The following is a 10,000-nucleotide window of genomic DNA, read 5'->3' on the forward strand; positions in this document are numbered from 1 at the left end:
GGAGGCAATAGGCGGTGCGTGGGGCCAGAACTTGCCCCGCAGGGCCGGCCCTAGGATATTCGTGGCTCTAAGCAAGATTTTTTATTTTTTTTTCATCTCAAGGACCACCCAAAATGATATGTATTTGTCTGCGGACCCCCACATCTCAAAATATCTTGTTCCGGGGACCCCCCAGATGCAAAGATTTGAGTTTATAAAATGTATATTTTCAGAGATTTGGACACATTTTCACGATTTGATTTAAAAAATAGCCAAATAAATCTTGTTTGTTATTTATCACGGCACACACGTAAATCCCGCCCACTACATTTGATTGGGCCTGCTTCCTGATCTGATGGCACGCCCACTTGTAGGCAATGCGCGCGGGTTGTCAACGCGGCTACCGACAGATTCAAGCGTATAGCGATGGATCTGTTCTTGAGAGATGACTGCTGTTGTATCCTACTGACTCCCCATACCAGTGAGGAGCCCCCACCAGGAGGACGTAGATCCTTCGTCCTACTGCAGTGACTATTATCACCCTCCTCCTCCTTCTCCTCCTCCTCGCTCGGCTTATCCCTCCCCCGAACACAAACACGGGCCAATTGTGTTCGTATAGAGCCGTGTTTTTCAACCCTTTTCATATCCAGGTCCATTATTTATTGGGTATTTGAGCCACAGATTCATCACCGTTTGATGACATTTAGACTCTTTGACCCAAGACTTAGAATATTTTGTTATCGTTGGATAAGATTTTGTCCACAATTCCATCCATTAATGTTGGTACCATAGGAGAGATAACAGGCAAACGTTGATCAAAATAACTATTCTTTAAGTAATGCAGATGTTTAACAATAATAATTAAACTCTAGAGAGTGTAAAATGAAACCAAATGGACCCGTAAGGGTCCATTTGGTTTCATTTTACACTCTCTAGAGTTAAAGATCCATAAGGGTCCATTTGGTTTCATTTTACACTCTCTAGAGTTAAAGATCTATAAGGGTCCATTTGGTTTCATTTTACACTCTCTAGAGTTAAAGATCTATAAGGGTCCATTTGGTTTCATTTTACACTCTCAAGAGTTAAAGATCTAATAAGGGTCCATTTGGTTTCATTTTACACTCTCAAGAGTTAAAGATCTAATAAGGGTCCATTTGGTTAGAACCACTGATATAGACACTCGACAAAGCCGGACGCACCGCGGTGGATTCGAACCCAAAACCTCCGCGGTGGTGTGGCTGCACCAAACGATCAGCTGATCTGTTCTGTCTGCACCATGTAGAACATTTCATTAGACACACTATGAGTTCTATCAGTGTGCAGTTTTACCACACGCAACTTTATTCATCAACTTTTAGATCTACGTTATTATGTAGTTACACTATATATATATACACTATATCATGTATAGTTCGAGAGTTCCAGTTCTTATAATTAGCCATATTGATTATGTTCTGGCCCAGTGGGCCCAGTGGGTCCACCGCCTAATGACTTAGAAAACAAACTGATTTGCTTTGTAGAACTTTGGTCTGCAGCGTACATCCTTGTGCTGCTAGGACAATCATTTACCCCTCTCTCTCTCTCTCTCTCTCTCTCTCTCTCTCTCTCTCTCTCTCTCTCTCTCTCTCTCTCTCTCTCTCTCTCTCTCTCTCTCCCTCCCAACTCATTACAGTTTTTCTCGAATGTCAGAACACATTTCTGGAAACTGCCCTCCGTTTTCACTAAACTCTAAACACAAAACACTTTTCTCAAGCTAGCTCCACAAAAACTCGCATTCTCTTTGCAAAACCAAACTCTCACTCCAAAACCCAAACTTTCACCACAAAACTGTTGCTCCTATGGCCAAACCAAAACTTTGACAACAAAATCGTCCTCGCAGCTTGCAAAAATGTAAACACTATTGGGTATCAATCACACACTTCAATAAAAATTGAAAACACAATGTTCAGGGTGTGATGTTCTATATATCCCATCATCTGTATAGTAATCACATCTGTATAGTAATCAATAGTAAGTCACAGATTCTTTTTGGGGGAATTGAATCCCATTTATTGATGACAACTAATGGGGAAATACAGTACAAAATAAAACATGTCAAAAATTCTTGTATTCTTGTAAAGAGGTACTGTATATTGTGCAAGGTCACACGACTGCAATCATGGGGTTTGTGCGGGGGCCTGTGCGGGGGCCTGTGCATCACGTCGTCGGGCGGGGTCAGGCCACAGGACCTCGTCGACATCGCAGGCTATGTTTTCCCTCGCTAGGCAGCGGGGGAAGAAAGCTCTGGCCTATATAGGTGTTGTCACATCAGTGGCAGGTGTCTTCAATTTTGAGTCACCGTGTTTAAGCAATGACACCTGTGCCTTCGTTGTGTTCAACTTTTGATGACTGAGTCTACCATTTTGCATCATGTGAGCAAAATGAGTTCAGTGAATGAGAATGTGTTCATATTGTTGTGCAACGTGTGTTTTAGCAAGTGCGAAAGTGTTTAGACTAAGTGCAAATGTGTTTAGAGTTCTGCAACGTGTGTTTTGGCAAATGCCAATGTGTTCAGAGTTTTGTGAAATCGGAGATTGAGGTGAAATGTGTTTATAGTTAAGCCAACTGGAGGCCTGATTTATTAAATGTGTTTAGGCAACTGGTCATTGTGCTCAGAGATCTAGAAATTGTGCTTTAGCAATCGAGAAAAACTGTAATAACTATGATAATCGGCCTAATAATATATAATTTGGTATTGAAGCCATCCTCAATTAAAATGTCCTAATATCAACAGTTTAATCCTTTTCACATCATGTCTCCATACCACTTGCCTGCAACAAATCTATTAACTTATAAGCTGTCTATAACGTAATGTGTTGGACTCTCAGAACTCTCAGAGTTAATTTGCTGTGTGAAATAAACACAAACGGAATGGGAACTGAATCAGTGCTGATTAGAAGTGTAGAGAGATCATAGACCATGCACCTTTTGGCCTTAAAGGAGTAGTTCACCCAATAAAAAATCGTATTTTCTAGCAATTACACGCCCTATGAAGCCTTGAAACTTTGTGTTGTATTCCTAAGCCAATAATATGATAATCGGGTCATCGGTCAGTAGGAGACCGTCATCAAATTATTGGCTCAGGAATGCAACAAAAACAATCTTCATGAATTCAAGGCTTCATGGGGTGTAAAATGAGTCATTCTTCCTTTAATGTCTGACTGTAACACATACTGTTTACATTTATGAAGTATTCAATCAAAACCTATAGATGCATGTGATATCATCTGAAAGACGTACAATGTAATAAATAATTGTTTTGATGTTGTGTGATACAGAACATGTTCTCTGACCCGCTCAGTGTCAGATCATCATCCTCTTATCCTCTGATGGTGATAATCCTAATCTTCCTGTTCCAATCTCTTTCTCGTCTCCAATAAACACAGCATACAAATCAGTCTCATGTGGGGAGAGATGATGGTTTGTGTATATATATATATAGTGGTCCCCGGACCACTGGTTGAGAACCACTGAACTAGGGGAATCATGTTGGAGATACACGGCGCCGGCGGTTCCGGTCGTTGGTTCCGGCCCGCCTGATGACGTAAAGTCATTTCTGCTCCAACCGGATCAGAAACCTGAAAATGGTATTGATCCCTAGCCTGGTAAACCCTCCCTCCGGAAATCTCATTTCCATTTGATTCCAGGAGTGAGTCTGGCCTGAACGCCCATTGTGGGGGTTTCTAGCGCATTACCAACTAACCGAGCCTATCAGCGTCGTCGCTCATCGTTCCGTGATTGACAGCGACAGTTGGCCAATCAGGTGGCGAGTTTGAGTGAGCCCGAATGGGACCGAGTGCAGCCGACAAAAATGGAACGATCCGCCATTGTTTTCTGCGGCCAGTTACACTTTTTACTTTTGGTTTTAAAACGCTCTGAAACTTCTTTTTTGAGGCACGGAATTTACTTTTATGATATCGTTTGGATAGAATTTAGTTGTTTAACTAAATATATGTGGTCAATTAATCATGACAGAGCCTATTTCTTTTTTTAAATTAGAGAACCGGCAGGGGCGGGAAGTGACACGCATGTATCCGAATAAGGTAACCTATTTTACATTACATTACAGTCATTTAGCAGACGCTTTTATCCAAAGCGACTTACAATAAGTGCATTCAACATAGGTAGGGAACGAAACTACTAATCACCAGAAGTCTTAAGTGTATTTCCTGCAAAAACAAGCAACCAAGAGTATACCTAGCGCCAAGGTAAAAGTGCTATATATCAGCTACCTACTTTCTTAAACAGATGAGACAAAATAGCAAAATCAAATGAGCACGAGCTAATACAAAAAGTGTATCGACTAAACAAGATCCAATAAAACAGTACAACAATAAAACAAGAGTTCGTACAACTAGTTAACAACAAGTAAGCCAGACAAAGAGGAAGGGTAGTGTTTCCCGAAGAGGTGGGTTTTCAGCCTGCGGCGAAAGATGGGCAGTGACTCTGTCCTGACATCAGTGGGAAGTTCATTCCACCACTGTGGGGCCAGAACAGAAAAAAGTTGTGACCGTGTCGATCGACCAGAGGGACCCTTGAGTGACGAGGCAATCAGTCGCCCCGAGGTGGCAGACCGAAGTGGTCGGGCAGGGGTGTAGGCATCGACCATAGCCTGGAGGTAGGAAGGAGCTGTTCCTTTCACTGCCCTATAGGCTAGCACCAGGGTTTTAAACTGGATCCGAGCTGCTACGGGGAGCCAGTGTAGAGAACGGAGAAGGATAGTTGTGTGGGAGAACTTGGGGCGGTTGAACACCAGACGAGCTGCAGCTTTCTGAACAAGCTCCAGAGTTCTGATGGCAGATGCCGGAGCACCAGCCAGGAGGGAGTTGCAGTAGTCCAGGCGGGAGATGACAAGAGCCTGGATGAGCACCTGGGCTGCCTTCTCCGTGAGGAAGGGGCGAATCCTCCTGATGTTGTAGAGGAGGAATCTGCAGGACCGTGTCACTGATGCGATGTTTGCCGAGAACGACAGTTGATCGTCCAGGGTCACACCCAGATTCTTCGCAGTCCGAGTTGACGTCATATAGTCTGGAGGTGGTAAAAATGAACTGCTGATTGGCTGAAGGGGAACAACGATCATTGGCTGAAGGGGTTGTCAGTCAACGGTATTACTCCCGCCCAACTCCAGCCCACAGCCAATATTGCAGAATGGGCGATCATGCCAGACTCACTCCTGGAATCAAATGGAAATAAGATTTCCAGAGGGAGGGTTTACCAGGCTAATTGATCCCTATTTGGGTAGTCAATAGTCACAAAATCTCGGAGGCACCAAACAGCCCAATCTAATGTGGGTGCCGCCCAGTGGTGTAAAGTAACTAAGTACATGTACTCAAGTACTGTACTTAAGTACACTTTTGAGTATTTAACCTCTGAGTATTTAACCTCTGAATGACATCATATTGTAGTCTGGACCGAGCCAAACCCAGCCTTTCTCTGGCCGTCCTAGTGGAGTACGCATCGTGGCCTTTAAACCAAAACATGTCTTCCCAGCTGAAAACGCGCTCCAAAGCTAAAAAATTCAAACACTCTGCAAGCTGATGAACGTCAACCGTGAACGTACGGCGCAGAATAGACAACTTTATAGCAGTCCTAGTGTAAGACTGGCTATGAAAGTTCTTGTCTTCATTGAGAATAAAATGACGGCACACAATTAAGGGTAATTGCAGCAGAGTTAGTTAGTAGCAGCTCATCTGTGTGTGTTGTCCCTGAGACAAAACAACAACCTGTGGGTGTTGAGCCAGCTGTTCCAGATGTTTCACCACGGCTGATGTCTCTACATCCCTGTGCCCACAGCACAACAGCTGGCAGGGTGGCAGCATACTGTACACAGCTCATCAAGGCGCCACTGGTTTAGTAAAAGGCAGTGGTTATTGGTGTTAGCAGTGAGGATGTTGATACAAGTCATTCTTTCCCTTCATATTTCAGTCTCTACCAGACCCTCTGTCACTTCTCCAGGGAATCCCTCTTTCTTTGGTGTTTCGCCCAGGTGGGCGTGATTGTATATGCCTTAACCTAACCCTAACCTCACAGGAAATATGCCTTAATTAACCCAGTGGTTCACAAACTGTTTTGGTCGTGAGTCGTGACCCAAAAGAGACATTTTGATGTCCTCCCGGGACCCAAACTTGTGAAAATAGCCGATCTACAAGCTCACTGTGAGCTTGTAGATCTGCTAGTGTCACTACTTCTAAAGTTTTTTTGAGTGGTGCCAACCACTCCTACATTTGACTTTGTCCGTGTGTCCGTATGTCCGTCCGTCCGTATGTCCGTCCGTCCGTCCGTCCATCCGTCCGTCCGTATGTCCGTCCGTATGTTTGAGCACGGCTGATTGGTCATGCTTCACGTGACACTTGACAATATGGTGTCACGTGACAACATATTGTTGCTGATTGCAACACAAGGATGCAACCAGTTACACTTTCAAAGGCACCACTCTCTTCACACTGGGTGTGATTTTTGAGTGGTGCCAACCACTCCTATATCTGACTTTGTCTGTGTGTCCGGGTGTATGTATGTCCAATAAACAAACATTGATGACAACATCAATATGGGGCTCATCAAAGGCACCACTCTCTTCACACAGGGTGTGATTTTTAACACTTGGGAAAGAGAGAGTTTGGTCACGTCCAGGCCTTCTGGTAGTGGGTATACAGGTGACAGGCCACTGTCTAGGGGTGAAGAGGACTTCAGGACCCTTTAATAAGGCTCCCAGATGGGTTGGCATGGAGGCGGGGACGTAGGTTCTGTGGTCTGGATGAGTTCCACCATCCTGAGTGTGATGGAGAAGGAAGCCTGGGTAGTTGTAGTGGTCTAGACTGTGGAACCAGAACTCTGCTGTAACAGACCGGGAACGCATCTCTGTCATTTTCAGATTTCTTTGCCTATTCAAAACATAGCAGATCTAAACCCCCACGGGCTCAACCCGCCCATGGGGCGGGTTGAGCCATAGATTTATATATGGGTCTGCGGGGCGGGTTGAGTCTCCTACCGGAGAGACCGCCGGTCATCAAATCATTGGCTTAAGAATGCGGGGAAAAAAAGTTGTAAATTAGAAAATATGTTTTTTTTGGGTGAACTACTCCTTTAAACCCCCTCTGTTCTTTCTTTAGCTACAGGAACAGTACAGGAACCCTCCTCTGATATGCAGCATTTTCTGCTGAGTCGGGCCCCCAAACTACGTACTTTAAGATCTTTTTATAGCGTTGCAAGATTCTCTTACCCTCCTCTCTAAATGAAGAAAGGGAACCGTTGGCCTACTTTGCGTTGCATATCCGTCTTGCCGTACGCAGTATGCTGTGTGTTGAGAAGACTTGAGTGGGAGTTGATGATGTATAGATTGTTTCTAGCAGGGGGTTTGGGGGGGTGGGGGGGCTCGTATTAACATGACTCCCCCCCCCCCCCCATTCAGAGGAAAGTCTCATTGTGAAAACACTGTGTGGGAGAAAGCAGACGACTAAATGGATCTCTTTTAACACATTAACACCAGGAACGCATCTCTGTCATTTTTTAGATTGTCTTTGGTCTAAAAAAAAATAGCAGATCTACAAGCTCGTAGCGTATGAGCTTGTAGATCTGCTATTTTTGAAAAATCGTGAATTTGAATATATGTATATATTTTTTTTTTTAAGCGAACATTTGTAATTGTCAAATGTCTTAATTTTTCTGAAAAAAACTATTGTTGCTATATCGGTGGTGCTCAGACTTTTTATTGTCAAGGACCACCCAAAATTTTATGTTTTTGGCCGCCGATCCCCATCAAAATATGTTGTTCCAGGGACCCCCCAGAAGCAAAGATTTGAGTTAAAAAAAATGTTGCGTAAAAAAAAAAAAAATGTATTCAAAGATTTGCATGTGTTTTCAAGATTTTTCAAAAATGGCAGATCTACTATGAGCTTGTAGATCTTCTATTTTTGAATAGTCCAAATTATAGAATATGGATGAAGCGGTTACACAGATGCATTCCCGGTCTGAAAGGTTTAAATGAGAGAGAACAGGGAGCCTCGCTCTGTGTGGGCATCAGGACGCTTCACAGCGATGGTGACACCTTATAGATGTGTAGAATGCACTGCTCTAAAGTAACTAAGTGCATTTACTCAAGTACTGTACTTAAGTACAATTTTGAGGTATTTTTGACTTTACTGGAGTATTTCCAGATTTTCAGTACTTTTACTTTTACTCCACTACATCTCAGAGGCAAATATTGTACTTTTACTCCACTACAATATTTTGAAAACTTTTTGTAGATTATGATTATTGTTACAAGACATGCATTAACCACTTCAGCCCTGTATATACATTTCAGCCATTTGAAAATGGCAGATCTACAAGCTGTTACTTCAACATGTCACTTGAGTAAAAGTACAAAAGTATTGGCTTCAAAATATACTTTAAAGTACCAAAAGTAGAAGTAAATGTTTGAAAATAGCAGATCTACAAGCTCACAACGCGCTGCGATGTGACGCGCTGTGAGCTTGTAGATCTGCTATTTTCAAATAGCCTATAGGTATGAAATAGGGCTGAAGTGGTCAATGTGTGTTTTATAATGTAATCATTTATATCTGAAAAGTAACTAAAGTTTTCAAATAATTGTAGTGGAGTAAAAGTACAATATTTTCCTCTGAGATGTAGTGGAGTAGAAGTAAAAGTATTGCAAATTGGAAATACTCAAGTAAAGTCAAAATATCTGAAAATTGTACTTAAGTACTACAGTACTTGAGTAAATGTACTTAGTTACTGCTAGAATGTGGCTGAACGTTATAGATGTGTAGAATGAGGATGTGACAGGACTGAGAATCCTCTCTGATGTATTGGCAGGATTTAAACCAAAGGATATTATACTTACAGTATAAGCACATCAATCCAGATCCTAAATCCTCCCCCTATATTCTGCACATCTCCACTGCTCTGTAGCTTTACCTGAACTATTGACCGCTTGATTTGTATATCATCTCAATCTCTCTCTCTCTCTCTCTCTCTCTCTCTCTCTCTCTCTCTCTCTCTCTCTCTCTCTCTCTCTCTGTGTCTGTCTGTCTGTCTGTCTGTCTGTCTGTCTGTGTCTCTCTCTCTCTCTCTCTCTCTCTCTCTCTCTCTCTCTCTCTCTCTCTCTCTCTCTCTCTCTCTCTCTCTCTCTCTCTCTCTCAGTACAATTTCAAGTATTATAATTGTTATTTTCTTTGTGTTATAGTATTACATATCATTGCTAGAATAGTCTTACAGAACATGCAACAGTTAGGCGGTTTAGTCAGAAGAGCCTTTTAATACTTTTCATTAAAACCCACACACAGACATAAAGGGTGTTCAAATCAACAGCACAGATACTGTATGCATCATCTGATCAATAGCAGCAACGTCACAGTGGAATGTGTGCAAAGGAGTAGAGCTTACATGAATGACAGTCATTTAATCCAACTGAATGTGTTATTGATCAGCACTGTGGGCTCATAGTCCATTGATTGGTGGATAGTCGATCGGTTTGATCCATCATTTCTTTTTTTGGTCGATCCGTTGATTTTAATGCTTTTCCCCCCGATGCTGCAGTGATTATTTCATGACAAATGAAAAGCAACAACTCTTTATAAGCTTCTATGTTTGATCCTTGCGGGTGCAAGTATTGGGGATGTTTTACTCATAGAATAGTGTCTTTGAATTCTACCGGTCTGTGACCTTCAATGACTCATCGTCACCTTGCTAAACTAATGGCCTAAGTTATTTTTTGAGGAAAATGATATTTTTGCCTAAGTCAGCTCCTCATGACACTGGCCACCTCTGGTAAAATCGCCCATCTCCTAATTGAAAAGGATCATGCTGTTCACTCCCCTTTTAGTAGAATGGCCTATCTATCTCCCTAGTGTGACTTAGGCCAAAATAGGCCTTTTTGATGGCCTAAGTCACATGGGTTTTGTGACTTAGGCCACATTATTTACTGATTTAGGCCTTTTTTTCTTTTTTTTCAGATTTCATCCTATTTAAACCTATTTAAATC

General features: G+C 42.4%; 1 protein-coding gene across 1 annotated transcript in view; it reads left to right on the forward strand.

Annotated features, from left to right (window-relative positions):
- The window catches only part of LOC311048878 (SH3 and multiple ankyrin repeat domains protein 2-like), a 338,179-nt gene that overhangs the window by 97,324 nt on the left and 230,855 nt on the right, over positions 1-10,000 (forward strand). The window lies entirely within an intron of this gene.

The sequence above is a fragment of the Gymnoscopelus microlampas genome (genome assembly GCF_963454915.1).
Source record: "Gymnoscopelus microlampas genome assembly, chromosome: 1".
NCBI lineage: Eukaryota > Metazoa > Chordata > Actinopteri > Myctophiformes > Myctophidae > Gymnoscopelus > Gymnoscopelus microlampas.